At 41.1% G+C, this 16682-nt stretch overlaps 1 long non-coding RNA gene across 1 annotated transcript; it reads left to right on the top strand.

Annotated features, from left to right (window-relative positions):
- The first annotated feature begins 7091 nt into the window (after positions 1-7091).
- Positions 7092-15796, top strand: LOC107851259. Its single transcript, XR_001668937.2, has 4 exons — positions 7092-7341; positions 7427-7499; positions 7582-7647; positions 14476-15796. It is a non-coding gene; the product is annotated as an uncharacterized LOC107851259 (long non-coding RNA).
- The last annotated feature ends 886 nt before the right edge of the window (positions 15797-16682 follow it).

Raw genomic sequence — 16682 nt, 5'->3', positions numbered from 1 at the left:
TTTGTTTTTATACTTTTATTTTCTTTACCTCCACTTAAAAGTAAATTAAATTTATGTTATCGGTGTTCTGTTCGGCCTAGTTACTAGTGCTTTCTGCGTAATAGTTTGTGGAAAGGACATGAGCTGGTCATTTTAAAAAGGGAAAAGGACATGGGCTGACCATTTTGAAAAAAAAGGGCCAGCCCATGTAAAAGTTGGACCATTGGAGTTAGTTGGCCTAATTTAATTTTGATTTTAGCCATTTGGCTCGTCAGTCGCATGCAGTTTGTATACTCAATTGATATACTTTTATACCATATTGATACACTTTTATACTATATTGATACACTTTTATACTACATTGATACACTTTGATATCGCTTTGATACACTTTTATACAATTATTGTATAAAATATATATTTGTATTTGGTATCAAAGATTCATGTATTTGATGTCAAATATTGTATTTGATTGATAAACAAGAAGAGCAACAATTACAATGTTATAAAATCGTATTTGATTGTTAGAAAAACTACACCAATTAGAATAACATTTTTTTAAAAGTTTAAAACTGCATAGCTTATTTTGAAGCTAGCAAACTTTAAAATCTTTATGATTCAAATCAACCGTTGAGTAATGATGTTATAGATAAACAAGAGGATAGCTTAAATGAAATCACTAGATTGTGATATTTGCAGCAAAAAAAAAATGAAGATAGTAGTAAAAACAAGGCCTAAATGGCTATATTTTGGAATTTAAAAATTAATAGCCACTAGGCGGCAATTGTTTTAGCTGAGTGGCTATTCTTATCCTTTCCCCTTTTAAAAAAAAATGTTTCACAATTTGAAAATGTGTACAGCTGTAGCCAATCAGCCCAATTTATTTTCGTTTTTTAGTCATTTGACCCAATTGGACACATGCATTTTCTATATTGAATTGATACATTTTTATGCCACATTGATACATTTTTATACTATATTGATACTCTTTTTTAAAAAAAGAAAATTTTATGCAAGTACATGCAACTCCTATATCCAATTGATACTCTTTTATATTACGTTGATACACTTTAATAACAAGTGAGAAGGAAAATCCATGCATGCATATGCAGTGTTTTTACACTTTTATATATCATCGATATAATATATATACCACATAAATACACCTTTTACAGAGTAAATTTATGCAAGTATATACAATAATTGCAACTAAAGATTGTATAGAATGTATAGAAATTATGTAATTGTCGTATAGAATGGGTATACAAAACTATAAAGTTATTGTACAAAATATATTTTTTATGGTGGATACAAATTATATCATTCTTATATAAAAACATAAAAATAAAATAAATTGCATCATCAACTAGCTAGAAAAGTATAATTACAAACTTATATGATTGTTTAAACAATAAAGAGCAAATTATTTTTTTCGTACTAAACCAGCAGGAAAGATGAAACTAGAAAAAAAGCTAAAAGAGAAAAAAAAAAAAAAGAAGTAAAATGATAACTATAAAAAGCGACAATAAAAAGAAGAAGAAGCTTATCAAAGCTGGTCGCTATATGGTCAACAAATGCGGCTATAAACGGGAAATTAAATATTTAGCTTTTTTTAAGATTAGTTTCAGCCGAGTTAAGCGTATGGAATGACTACTTATCGGATTTTTAATTTTAGGGACTATTTTTAGGATGTTATTTTAATTTTAGGTGCTGTTTTTGTTCTTTCCAATAGTAGTTTCTCATTAAGTGCAAGGGTAATGTAAAGGGGACCCGACCCCCGATTCCCGGCGCCGACCTCCGTCGCCGCTCTAACGGCCCTCTTTCTCTCTAACGGCTCTCTCTCTCTTTCCCTACCCTCTCTCTCTCTCTCTCGCCCGGGTCCCCGGCCCCCGTCGCCATCGCCGACCCGACCCGACCTCCGGTCCCCGTCGCCGCTCCCCGCCGCCCTCCGTCGCCGACCTACGGTTCCAAGCCGTCCCCTCCTCCGGCGCCGGCGGGGTACAACAGCCCAACAGCCGAAGCTCTGCCTTCAGCCGCAGCTCCGTCTGCACCCGCCGCCCGGTAGCCGGCAGCCGCAGCACCCAAACGACGACCAGTTCCGACCAGTTCCCTTGGTCTCCAGCAGCCGCAGCTCTATCTCAGCACCGGAACTCCTCGGACGCCGGTCAACGCTGGGCTTGGTTTTCGGCTTGGTCTACAAGCGTAATCCGGTGACTTTTAACCTTTGTTATTTCATTCTTTAGTCTGCATTCTTTCATTCTTCGTATTATGCTAGTAGTAGCACCTGTACCTTGACTTGTGTGGGATTTGTGGATATTGCCTGTTGTCTGTTGTTGCTGTTGCTGTGGTCGTTTCTTGCACTGCTTGGATTGGGTTATCGGCTTGGGAATCTGTGTTTGGGGCTGTGGGTGTTGAGTCCAATGGTGTTTTCCCCCTAATTGAGTATAGTTTTATTCCTGGAGTATTTCTTTGAATTTGCGTGAGCCTTGTATTTCTTGCTGTTGCTTTGCTACTACCATCGTTTATATCTTTATATTTTCTTATACTTTCGTGTAGTTGTGGCTGTGGGCGGTAATGGGTGGATAGGATCAGGTCCGAGGGGGTTAGGGCATGGGGCCGTGGTGGGGGCGGGGGTTGAGGAAAGGGTGGGAGTGGGAGGGAGCCCAAGGTTTGGCCGCGGAGGGAGGGGGGGCAGTGGAGGGCGTGTGGATAGTGACGGTAGGCTGAGGGTTGGGTCTTGGAATATAGGGACCCTTCAGGGTAAGTCCATAGAGCTTGTGAAGATTCTTAGGAAGAGGAGGATCAACATTGCGTGTGTTCAAGAGACCAAGTGGGTAGGGTATAAGGCTAGGGATGTGGATGGTTACAAGCTGTGGTACTCTGGGAGCGAGAGGCGTAGGAATGGAGTTGACATCTTAGTAGATGAAGAGCTTAGAGGGCAGGTAGTAGAGGTGAAGAGGATCAACGATAGGTTGATGACTATTAAGTTGGTCTTTCGGGGGTTTATCCTGAACGTGTGTAGTGCTTATGCGCCGCAAGTGGGATCGAAGGGGGAGGAGAAGATGCGGTTTTGGGAGGCTTTGGAGGAGGTGGTGAGAGGTGTGCCTAGCTTGGAGAAGATTGTTGTAGTAGGAGATTTCAACGGGCACATCGGGGCGTTACCAGGAGGCTTTGGTGATGTGCATGGTGGTTTTGGTTTTGGGGAGAGAATGAGGAGGGGTCTACCCTATTGGAGTTTGCGAGGTCCTTTGGGCTGGTGGTGGTGAACTCGGGCTTCCCGAAGAAGGATGAACACCTGATCACCTTTCGAAGCGCGATAGGCAGGACCCTGATTGACTTTTTGTTGCTCAGGAAAAGGGATAGGGCGTTGTGTAAGGACTGTAAGGTCATCCCGAGTGAGAATCTTTCGACCCAGCATAGGCTCTTGGTTATGGATTTGGGTATAAAGAAGAATGGAAAGAGGAGGAGTAAGGAGTGTAGACCTAGAATTAAGTGGGGCGGCCTGACGCCAGTGAATGCGTGGGAGATAGGGGAGAAGTTGGCGGGAATGGGGGTGTGGGAGTGTAGGGGGGACGTGGATAGTATGTGGGATAGGGCAGCTAGGTGCATCAGGGAGAATACAAGTGAGGTGTTGGGTGTTTCTAGGGGCTGGGTCGGGCACCATCGGGGGGATTGGTGGTGGAATGAGAAGGTGGAGAAGAAAGTGGGGACCAAGAAAGGGGCGTATGCTAAGTTGGTGGAGAGTAAGGACGAAGAGGAGAAGCGGGTAAACAGGAAAGAGTACAAGCTAGCGAGGAAGGAGGCTAAGTCAGCAGTCACGGCAGCTAAGACGGCCGCTTTTGAGAGCTTGTATGCAGGGTTACAGGGGAAAGGAGGGGAGAAAAAGTTGTTTAGACTCGCTAAGGCTAGGGAGAGGAAGGGTCGTGACCTCGATCAGGTGAGGTGCATCAAGGGGGAGGACGGTAGAGTGTTGGTGGAGGACGGCCACATTAAGAATAGATGGCAGTCGTACTTTCATAGGCTCTTGAATGACGAAGGGGATAGAGCTATTGTGTTAGGGGAACTGGAGCACTCAGAGGAGTGTCGGGATTTTAGCTATTGTAGACGTTTTAAGGTAAAAGAGGTTAGACAGGCTGTTCGCAGAATGCGAAGGGGTAGGGCGACGGGGCCGGATGAGATACCGGTGGAGTTTTGGAAGTTCGTTGAAGATGCTGGTGTAAGGTGGTTGACTGGATTGTTTAATGAAATCTTCAAAATGGAAAAAATGCCCGAGGCTTGGAGGTGGAGTACCATGATCCCTCTCTATAAGAATAAGGGTGACATCCAGAGTTGCAATAACTATAGGGGGATTTAGTTATTGAGTCATTCTATGAAGATCTGGGAGAGAGTGGTCGAGGTGAGGCTGAGACGGATAGTGTTTATTTCGGAAAACCAGTTTGGATTTATGCCTGGCCGCTCGACGACGGAGGCAATTCACCTGGTACGGAGGTTGGTGGAACAGTATAGGGAAAGGAAGAAGGACCTGCACATGGTGTTTATCGACCTGGAGAAGGCTTACGACAAAGTCCCCAGGGAGGTGCTTTGGAGATGTTTGGAGGTGAGTGGAGTACCGCTGGCATATATCAGAGCAATTAAGGATATGTATGATGGAGCGAAAACTCAGGTGAGGACGGCGGGAGGAGACTCAGAGCATTTCACTGTCCTGACAGGATTGCATCAGGGATCTACTCTTAGTCCCTTTTTGTTTGCATTGGTGATGGATGTGTTGACGCGGCGTATTCAAGTGGAGGTGCCGTGGTATATGCTTTTTGCAGATGATGTAGTTCTGATAGATGAGACTCGAGGGGGCGTGAATGACAAATTAGAGGTGTGGAGGCAAACTCTTGAGTCTAAAAGGTTCAGGGTGAGCAGAAGCAAGACAGAGTATGTGGAATGCAAGTTTAATGACGTGAGGTGGGAGAATGAGGTAGTAGTGAAGCTGGAATCACAGGAGGTATGTAAGAGGGATAGTTTCAAGTATCTCGGGTCTGTGATCCAAAGTAACGGTAAGATTGACGAGGATGTCTCGCACCGTATTGGGGCAGGATGGATGAAGTGGAAGCTCGCGTCGGGGGTGCTGTGTGATAAGAAGGTGCTGCCCAAGCTTAAAGGCAAATTCTACAGGGTAGTAGTCCGTCCGGTCATGTTGTATGGAGCGGAGTGTTGGCTAGTTAAGAACTCCCACATCCAAAAAATGAAGGTGGCAGAAATGCGGATGTTGCGCTGGATGTGTGGGCTGGCTAGAGGGGATAGAGTTTGGAATGAGACTATCCGGGAGAAGGTTGGTGTGACTCCAGTGGAGTGCAAGATGCGGGAAACCCGATTGAGATGGTTTGGACACGTGAAGAGAAGAGGCATGGATGCCCCGGTCCGTAGGTGTGAGAGGCTAGCGTTGGATGGTTTTAGGCGGGGTAGGGGTAGGCCGAAGAAGTACTGGGGTGAGGTGATTAGGCGGGACATGGAGCAGTTACAGCTCACCGAGGACATGACCCTAGATAGGAAGGTCTGGAGGAAGCGGATTAGGGCAGAGGACTAGGGCCAGTTTGGGTCGCTAGTGTAGGGAATTACTTGGTAGGAGTTTTATGCCTGTTATGATTCCGTGTTCCATGTTTTATTACGAATCTGTGTGCTTTTCTCTGTTTTATATTACTTATGGGTGCCGTATTTATGATATGTAATCTTGTGCTGTGCTTTACTATGTGTTTGTGTGGTATCTCGTGCCTTGAGCCGGGGGTCTATCGGAAACAACCTTTCTACTTCTTTAGAGGTAGAGGTATGGACTGCGTACATCTTCCCCCCCCCCCCCCCCCAGACCCCACTAGGTGGCAATACACTGGGTTTGTTGTTGATTTTCATTTGATTAATCTGAGTGTAATATAATCGATTACACATGGTATGTGACGTCATTTTTAAACGACATACAAAATTAAATATTAAAAATATATATGAACTATAAATAACTTTTTTTTTTAAAAAAAGAAATAAGAACAAATTAATACCCGTTCCTTCCCTTCCCCTCTCCCCCTTAATTTTTTTTCACCTCAACACACACATAGAAGTAACAACGGAGAAATTTCTCCATTTTTTTTATGTTACCTACCACCCACTTCATCCCCTCTCCGGTGTCCGCTGCTCTCAATCACCACCAATTTTCTTCATTTCATCTCCTTCACCACCCTTGAGAAGTCGACGCTGACGTTTTAAAATACAAACATCGCCTCTGTATTGAACCTCTATGCTCCCTCTTTCAACAAAATCAAGAACCTCGTCCAACTAGCTTCGTTAATAATCCCAACGCTTCAAAAATTCTTGAAATTGTTTTTGCACTTTCTGCTAATCAGTTGAATTTGAATAATTGGATTTTAAAATTGATTTGCGAGGATCATTTGAATGACTGGATGGATGTATGATTTTGTGTGTGTGGGGGAGGGGGGGAATGGTTGGCTGGATGTGTGGTAGTGGTACTGTGGGTGGGGGGTGGAGTGGGGGAGGGGGGAAGGGGAATGCTTGTTGGATATAGTGGTGCTGGTGGGGGGTGACGGGACGGGGTTCGATGAAGGAAAAAATGGAGTTTGAGGATTTGGAATTTTTTTTCAAAAAAGAGAATATTATTTTTTAAACACGCCCCTTTTCAACTCAACAGCTTAATGCTACATATGCATAAAAAATGGTTTAAAATAATATGTTTTAATAGGTTAAAGAGTTTAAATGACAAAAAATAAGTTAGAAGTGTATTACAAATTCGGGCAAGCACAAGGTTCATTTGATTATTTCGCGTAATATAAATTTCAATTGTTTAGTATTTAATTACACTCTATCTCCACTCTTTTCAAAATTACATAAAATTTTGAATCTTAAAGTTTTAGATACATTATCGAGGGTCGGATACATCACTCTTCAATACATAACTAATCAATCAAATTTTTATGTATCAGTAACACAAAAGAGAATTTTGCTACTTATTTTTGGTCATATTTTTAATCAGATTTTTCATTCTTATGTAAATGTATAAAAAAATTAAATTCTTATGTATCAGTAATATTTTTTTTAATTTAATTTGGTCTTTTATTAATAATTAAATCACAATAATGGACCAACCCATTATACAATTAAACATTGTAGTCCAATTTATCATACCCAGCCCAACCCGGATCCAATATTAACAACAAATATAATCAGTGAATTCCCTAAAATAGATAACTTTCCTAGTCCCTAAATCATTCACGTCGCCTTTCACCATTTTACTCTCTTTCTTCGAATCTGGTTCAATTGTTACTCTGGAGCTTTTTGTCGACGCTTCTCCTTCAGATTCACCTTCTGCTAGTGAGTAATTCCTCCCTTATTTTGATGTCTCAGCTTAGTATAACTAGGAAATTGATATTGCTATTTTTGCGTCTACTTTCTCCAGTGTATGAGACTCGAAACAATATTTTTTAGCATCTCTGATGGCTCTATTCAACAAGGTTAAACTGTTACTCCAGGTATGACTCTTCTCCTAGCTTTGTTGTTCGTTTGAAGCATTTTCTGCTGCTTGCCTTAACACTTTCTGCTTGTGCTGCTCAGATCTGGACACTCTAACGATAAGGGAAGCCTGGATCTCAAAGAATGTATGTTCTGCTTTACAATCAGGTTTATGAAGCTGAAATCTCCCTCTAAATCCTCTTATGACATTGAAGTAGTTTAGGGTATTTAAAGCATAGTTTGTTTTTTCTGTGTTCTTGACTTGTTCAACATGTGCTCTACCTAGCCTAACTTTCCCGGCGCCCTTTATCTCTTTAGAAGAGTGATTCTTAAATAAGGGCACTGCCATTTATCACTATTAAGAATAGCTTTTCCTTTCTTGTAAAGTTGTTGAAAACTGGTAATTGTGATTGCTCCTGAATCTATTGCTAAATTAGCAAGATAATCAACAAACTGATTTCCTTCCCTATAAATGTGCTAATATATGACTTGCTTATCTTGCAAAGATTGCTCTATCTCCTTGATTATGTTTGTAATACTCCATGGACACTTCCACTTTCCTGTTAATACTTTCTGCATAACTAGAGAATCCATCTGAATGATTATCTTATCAAATTGTGTCTGTTTACAATGCTTAGCTGCATGTAAAATAGCATTTGCTTCTGTCTGCATACTATCTATATATTGCTGAGGTTCTGCATTGGCATATAGCACATCCCATTCCCATCCCTTAGGCAAAAAGCATATGAACTGCCACCCCCTTCTCTTCTGACTGCCCCATCAGTATTATATTTCACCCAACCTTCTTTTGGTATCTCCCACAGAACTTTTGTCACCTTGATCTTGTTTTTAGCCTTAGCTAACTCCTGAACAATTTGAGGCCATTCCATAGAGAAAAATCTTCTAGGTTGTCTGACCATCAATAGAAGCCTCAGATCTCTTGTTATGTTGTGAATGATTCTCAGACCTGTAGTGTTCTTGTTCTCATGCTTCTTTCTGTATCTTCTTTTCCATAGTTCCCATAGAATGATGCTAGGAAGAGCTTGATAATAAGATTGTTCTTTCACCTTCACCTCATCCTCCCACCACTTTAAGATAGTACCCCTTAGAGACAAATCTTGAATAAATATACCTGCAAAAGAAGAAAAGTAAGACTAAGTCCTGTTAGCATAGGGTGATCTTCTGAAAACATGTGCAAGTTTCTCCACTAAAGGTTCCTCACAACACCAGCATTTAGAAGGTCCCTGCATCCCCTATCTTCTTGCATTGTGATCAACTAGTATTCTGCTTTTCCACAACCTCCACATAAAGAAACATATTTTGAAAGGCAATCCCTTAACCCAAATAAACTTATAAATATTGCTTAGATGCCCTTTGTTTCTGGTATACTGCCAAGCACTTTTAACTGTGAAATCTCCTTTTGGATCCATTATCCACATTGGGATGTCCTTGTCTTCTCCTTTAGGTGGTTGAGCTTTAGTAAGAATATGCTCAGCCATTTCTAGTGTGAACATATTGTTAACTAACTGGTCATCCCATCTACCTTCTCTTGTGATATCCTTGACTTTTTGGTACTGCAAATTCTTCTCCTAATTTCCTTCCATTAAGGAAACTAAATCACTATGTCCAGTCTAATTATCCAGCCATAAATTAGAATTTCCTTCCTTCAACTGCCATACTATCAAATGATCCACCAAATCTCTGGCACTTAGCATCTTTTTCCAAACCTGTGAACCCCCTGAACCAGTTTTCCATACCAGCTATGTAGGATGCTCCTTTCTGCAATATTTATTGAACATGTACTCCTTCCAAATGGAATTTGTAGTCCTAAATGTCCACCAAAGCTTACAGAATAATGCCATAGAAACATCAGACAATCTTCTAAATCCTAGTCTTCCTTCCTCTTGTGGTAGACACATATCCTGCTACTTCACGCAATGCTTACCCTTTTCTCCAATTTTACTACTCCAAAAGAATTTAGCAAGAACCTTTTGCATAGCATTCAGTACATTTAGAGGTGGATTCAACACTGACAAACAGTGAATAGGAACACTCTGTAACACAAGCTTAATTAGCACTGCTCTACCTCCATATGAAAGAAATTTTCCTTTCTAATTCTGAATCTTATTTGCTATCATATTCATCAGCTGCTGATAATATCTTTTTTCTTCCTCATATAGAAAATAGGACAACCAAGATATGTGAAAGGAAAATCTTTCCTCAATATGCCTGTAGCAACTTCTGCTAATATTTACACTCCATTAGAAACCCCTTTATGCAAATATATTACAATTTTTTTCTTTGTTGATCTTCTGCCCAGATACTACTTCATGTTTTTCCAAAGTGTTAAGACACCAATTGCAATGTTTTCACTTCATCTTTGCATAATATAATCATGTAATCTGCAAAAGCTAAGTGATTCAATTTAGGACTACCTCTTGGCATCCCAAACAACTTAAAATTTTTTTTCTGTATCAATTTCTTCAGATTCCTAGACAAAACTTCAGCTGCAATAATGAACAAAGTAGGAGACAAAGGATCTCCCTGCTTCAATCCCCTTGAAGATTTAAAAAATCCTTTTGGTTGCTCATTCAAAAGAATTGAATACCAATTATTCTCTAACAATCTATACACCATATCAATAAGCCTTTAGAGAAACCTATTTTCCTCAACACCTTGGTAAGAAACAGCTATTCCACCCTATCATATGCCTTCATCATGTAAAGTTTCATGACCATAGTAGGAGGTTTACCCCTTTTTCTCATTTCTGAAACTATTTCCTGCACTACTAATACATTCTCAACTATACTTCTTCCCTGAATAAAACTTGCTTGTTCTGGAGAATATTAACTGTGGTAAAAAGCCTTTAATCCTTTCATGAATGATTCTTGAAAAGATTTTATTCATAAAATTACTAAGAGATATAGGTCTCATAGCTGAAAAAGTATTCACTACTAACTTTTTTGGTAGTAAAACCAAATTAGTATGAGTAATGAACCTAGGAAGTTGGAAACCACAAAAGAAAGCAATTACCATTTTATGAATATCCTGATTTATGATTTCCCAAGCATCATGATAAAAATCCCCAATAATACCATCAGCCCCCCTGCACTATTTCTGTTTAAACCCATTACTGCATCTTTTACTTCATCATTATTAGGAATCCTCAAAATCTCCTTGTTCTGCTGTTCATTTACTAGGTTAGGAACTTCATCTAACATAGGAAAATCTACTGTATCTTCCTGTTTAGTGAACTGATTCTGAAATAAATTAATAGCTGAATTAGCTATCTCTTATTCTTTTTCCAACCACTCACTCTCTTCATTCTGAATTCTTCTGATTCTTAACCTACCCCTTCTTTCTCTAACAATTCAACAACAACAACAAACCCAGTGTATTCCCACTTTGTGGGGTCTGGGGGGGGTAAGATGTACGCAGTCCATACCTCTACCTCTGATGAAGTAGAAAGGCTGTTTCCGAAAGACCCCCGGCTCAAGTTACGAGATATCAAACAAACACATAGTACAGCACAGAAGCAGATGACATAACATAGATACTGCAGCCATAAGGAATATAAAACAGAGTAAAGCAGGAATGCAGGAATATAAAGCAGAGGAAAGCACACAGATTCGTAACAAACATAGAACACGGAACACGGAACAGAACATTGAATACGGAATCATACCAGGAATACACCCCCACCAATTACCTCCCTACATTAGCGACCCGAACAGGCCCTAATCCTCTGCCGTAATTCGCGTCTTCCAGACCTTCCTATCTAGGGTCATGTCCTCGGTAAGCTGTAACTGTTCCATGTCCCGCCTAATCACCTCACCCCAGTACTTCTTCGGTCTACCCCTACCCCGTCTAAAACCATCCAACGCTAGCCTCTCACACCTACGGACCGGGGCATCCATGCCCCTCCTCTTCACGTGTCCGAACCATCTCAATCGTGCTTCCCGCATCTTACACTCCACTGAAGTCACCCCAACCTTCTCCCGGATAGTCTCATTCCGAGCTCTATCCCTTCGGGTCAGTCCACACATCCAGCGCAACATCCGCATTTCTGCCACCTTCATTCTTTGGGTGTGGGAGTTCTTAACTGGCCAACACTCCGCTCCATACAGCAAGGCCGGACGGACTACCACCCTATAGAATTTACCTTTAAGCTTGGGCGGCACCTTCTTATCACACAGCACCCCCGATGCAAGTTTCCACTTCATCCATCCCGCCCCGATACGGTGCGAGACATCCTCGTCAATCTCACCGTTACTCTGGATCACGGACCCGAGGTACTTGAACTTATCCCTTTTCTTTACCTCCTGCGCTTCTAGCCTCACCACTACCTCATTCTCTCGCCTTACGTCATTAAACTTACATTCCACATACTCTGTCTTGGTTCTGCTCACCCTGAACCCTTTAGACTCCAGAGTTTGCCTCCACAGCTCTAATTTGTCGTTCACACCCCCTCGCGTCTCATCTATCAGGACTACATCGTCTGCAAAAAGCATACACCACGGCACCTCCCCTTGGATACGCCGCGTTAACACATCCATTACTAGCGCAAACAAAAAGGGACTAAGAGTAGATCCCTGATGCAATCCTGTCAGGACAGTGAAATGCTCTGAGTCTCCTCCCGCCGTCCTCACCTGGGTTTTCGCTCCCTCATACATATCCTTAATTACTCTGCTATATGCCTGCGGTACTCCACTCACCTCCAAGCATCTCCAAAGCACCTCCCTGGGGACTTTGTCGTACGCCTTTTCTAGGTCGATGAACACCATGTGCAAATCCTTCTTCCTTTCCCTATATTGCTCCACCAACCGCCGTACCAGGTGAATTGCCTCCGTCGTCGAGCGGCCGGGCATAAATCCGAACTGATTTTCCGAGATAGACACTATCCGTCTCAGCCTCACCTCGACCACTCTCTCCCAGATCTTCATAGAGTGACTCAGTAACTTAATCCCCCTATAGTTATTGCAACACTGAATGTCCCCCTTATTCTTATAGAGGGGGATCATGGAACTCCACCTCCACGCCTCGGGCATCTTTGCTGTCCTGAAAATTTCATTGAACAATGCAGTCAACCACCTTACACCAGCCTCTCCAACGAACTTCCAAAACTCCACCGGTATCTCATCCGGCCCCGTCGCCCTACCCCTTCGCATCCTGCGGACTGCCTGTCTAACCTCGTCTACCTTAAAACGTCTACAATAGCTAAAATCCCGACACTCCCCTGAGTGCTCCAGTTCCCCTAACACAATAGCTCTGTCCCCCTCGTCATTCAAGAGCCTATGAAAGTACGACTGCCATCTCTTCTTTATGTGGCCGTCCTCCACCAACACTCTACCGTCCTCCCCCTTAATGCACCGCACCTGATCGAGGTCACGACCCTTCCTCTCCCTAGCCTTAGCGAGTCGGAACAACTTTTTCTCCCCTCCTTTCCCCTGTAACCCTGCATACAAGCTCTCAAAAGCAGCCGTCTTAGCTGCCGTGACCGCTGACTTCGCCTCCTTCCTTGCTAGCTTGTACTCTTTCCTGTTTACCCGCTTCTCCTCTTCGTCCTTACTTTCCACCAACTTAGCATACGACTCTTTCTTGGTCTCCACTTTCTTCCCCACCTCTTCATTCCACCACCAATCCCCCCGATGATGTCCGGCCCGGCCCCTAGAAACACCCAACACCTCCCTTGCATTTTCCCTGATGCACGCTGCCGCCCTGTCCCACATATTATCCACGTCCCCCCTACACTCCCACACCCCCATTCCCGCCAACCTCTCCCCTATCTCCCACGCATTCACTGGCGTCAAACCGCCCCACTTAATTCTCGGTCTACACTCCTTACTCCTCCTCTTTTTATTCTTCTTCATACCCAAATCCATAACCAAGAGCCTATGTTGGGTCGAAAGGTTCTCACTCGGGATGACTTTACAATCTTTACACAGCGCCCTATCCCCTTTCCTAAGCAACAAGAAGTCAATCTGGGTCCTGGCTACCGCGCTCCGAAAAGTGATCAGGTGGTCGTCCTTCTTCGGGAAGCCCGAGTTCACCACCACCAGCCCAAACGCCCTCGCAAACTCCAATAGGGTCGCCCCCTCTTCATTTCTCTCCCCAAAACCAAAACCTCCATGCACATCCACTTCTAGGTAGATGCTTCACATCCAAAGTCTGAAATAAACTCTACAACCTATCATTGCACAACACTCTATCTAATCTTTTAAATATATGCAAGCTTTATCTGTTCTCCCATTCCACCAAGTATATTTGCTCCCTTTAAATTGAGGTTCATCCAAGTTACACAAATTTATACGCTGATTAAAATTCTGTGTTTCATTGTGTTTCATTGAATGTAACTGGTAATCCCCCTAATTTTTCTTCTGCATTTCTTATGACATTGAAGTCTCCCTATATTCTCCATGGCTATTGAATATCTTCCATGTCTAATAAAGATTCCCATAATTCTTGCCTTTCTGTTAAGCTACATTTAGCATATACTAATGTTATAATTAAATAAACATCAGCACTATTACTTTGTACCTTCAATGATAGCTGTTGCTCTTCATCCTTCATTACACTATATTCCATATTGTCATCCAATAATGCCCATATCTTACTATTTATATTTACCACTGCATACCTCATCCCCAATCTTCTTCTGTACTCCTCTATTGTCTGCTTATCTTGAAAAGGTTCCATAATCCCTATAAAATAGAAATGATGCCTTCTATGCATTGTGATTAATCTGGTAAAGGCTTGCTATGTATTGACAGACCTTATATTTCAAATTAATGCATTCATGATTTAATCTTAGCTGTATGGCTCCTTGTATGAATTATGGCTGAGGTTGCATTGCTTTCCTTGTTCTTCTTTTTTTGTTTTCCCTGTCTGCTATTCAATGCCTCTATGTGCTTTGGGGATAAATCTGCATGTTGAGCAATTTGATTGATATTATCTTCTAAAGTATTTACATCCATGTCTTTTTTATTTTCATTACAGGTTTCCAATAGCTTATCTGAAATAGCTAAATGAGAGATCCCTTCAAGCACCATTATGTCATCTGTTTCTCCATGCCACAACTGCATTTGCTTCTTTTTTTCATCCTTCTTCAAACCTTCATTGGTACCATCCTTCAGTTTCTCTATTCTGTTTTGAGTACTCTCATCCTGCTGAATATCCCTTTATTGTTCTCTTTTTCCTTGTCACTCCTATTATTTGTTGGCTCCCCTTTTTCCACTTCTGGAGTCTTTCCAAAACTTTGGTTAACCCAATCATTAGTACTGCTACTTGGCCTTCCTTCTGTTTCTCTGTGTCTGCAATTGCTGAATCAGTCACTTCTTCTTGATCTTCTTTGTCCTTTAAGGAATTAAAAGAATTGGACATTTGAATATCCTCATCATTATTTTCATTTACCTCTTCTATAATCCGACGAGACCTATCCTTTCTAAATTTATTCTTCCTTGTAAGCCACTGATACTTATTGTTGTTTTCTCTTCTGAATTTATTCTGATGCTGAGGTTGCTGATTCTTTTGTTCACCAAAATCCTTATTCTTAGTATTTTTTTCTGTCTCCTTACTCCTCTCCTTCTTCTTTTCATATAATTTTGGGTGAATTTTCCAACAACTTCCCTCATTATGCCCTTGTAAACAACAATCTTGACAATACTTAGGCATATAATCATACTGGATCTTTATCCATTTAAACTTTATTTCCCCAGTAAGATCATTCTCTTCATTTATTTGTATCCTTTGTGGCAATGTTGCAAGTAAATCCACCTACATTTTAACTCATGCACAACCAGGCCTAGTGTGATTTTTAGTAGCCATATCCACTGTGAGTGGCCTCCCTACTGCTGCTGCTATTGAGAAGATTGCATTTTTTGCAAAGAAATTTGGAGGAAGATCTGGCATTGAAATCTATGCTACTGCTATTGAAGTTTCAACATCGGCCTCAAACCATGGATCCCACTTCAGAGTTCTCATTTGCCAATATCTCTCCTTCGAATTAATGTAAAAGGCTATTGTTGATAATAATTGAACATAATCTTATAGCATCTCTAGCCTTATTAATACATGTCTTTCATCCAACATGCCTATAATGCATTGACCTTTGATTCCACACCGATTTGGAATCATTTTTCTCGACGTGAGGCTTGCCATGCAAAAATTTACCTATAATTGCATATTGAAGTTTTTCTTGTATTATTAAGTTTTGAACTTTGGATGATTTCCACGTAATATTTCGGTGGGATAGTCATACCGTCCAAAGTGTGTATCAGTAATACAAATCTCATCCTAATGCACAAGTCTTATTTCGATACTTATTTTTGGTTATATTTTTAACTCGGGCACTATTCTTAGTGGTGGATTCAAGCATCACCTTAAACAACCTCTACAATCCACATCACCACTACCGTGATTCTAGATCCAGTGAACTCTACCAAAACACCATCAACAACCAGCTCATAGCACCATCGAAGCTCAATGACAATGAAAATTTATTTTTCTAAACAAACTTGACAAAGATCTTATTGAAATAACCAACAAATTTACTGTTGCTACCAGAAACGACGGAAACCAACCACCAATATCAAATTTGGGGAATTTGAGAGTTAATGGATGTTGGAATGAATTGATATATTTATCGAAAAAGGGACAAATATACTCTCGAACTATGATAAAATGATACGTATATATTCTTTGTCATATTTTTGGTTCACATATGCCTTTATCATTAATGAAATGGTACGTATATGGCCCTCACACTAATGGTAGGGGCATATGTCAAAGTAAGATAGACAGTATAGACATACCATTTATCATAGTTCTGGGATATTTGTCTATTTTTTATTATAATTTTTTTTATCCCAAATAATTAATCCAATTTCAATACTAGATCCAATAAAATCACTACTCGATTGGGTCTCAACTAAAATTCAATAGATGCCTATCTAAAATACATATTTTTCCCCATCCTTATAACGATACACACAGAATACATCAGACACTACTATTTTTTTTTTTAAAAGATCAACCCAAAACACCCAAAAACAACACCAAATAAATTGAACCTCTCATGTTTTGAGTTTCAATGAAATTTTGCCTGTAACACACTGTCCACCACCGATTAACACCACATAGTCACCATCTCTATCAAATCAAAAACTCCGTACCAGTGAACCATCGCTGCTACCCCTAGCTTCGGC

This window comes from Capsicum annuum, chromosome 12 (genome assembly GCF_002878395.1).
Source record: "Capsicum annuum cultivar UCD-10X-F1 chromosome 12, UCD10Xv1.1, whole genome shotgun sequence".
Taxonomy (NCBI): Eukaryota; Viridiplantae; Streptophyta; class Magnoliopsida; order Solanales; family Solanaceae; genus Capsicum; species Capsicum annuum.
This window is presented reverse-complemented; position numbering and strand designations above follow the sequence as displayed.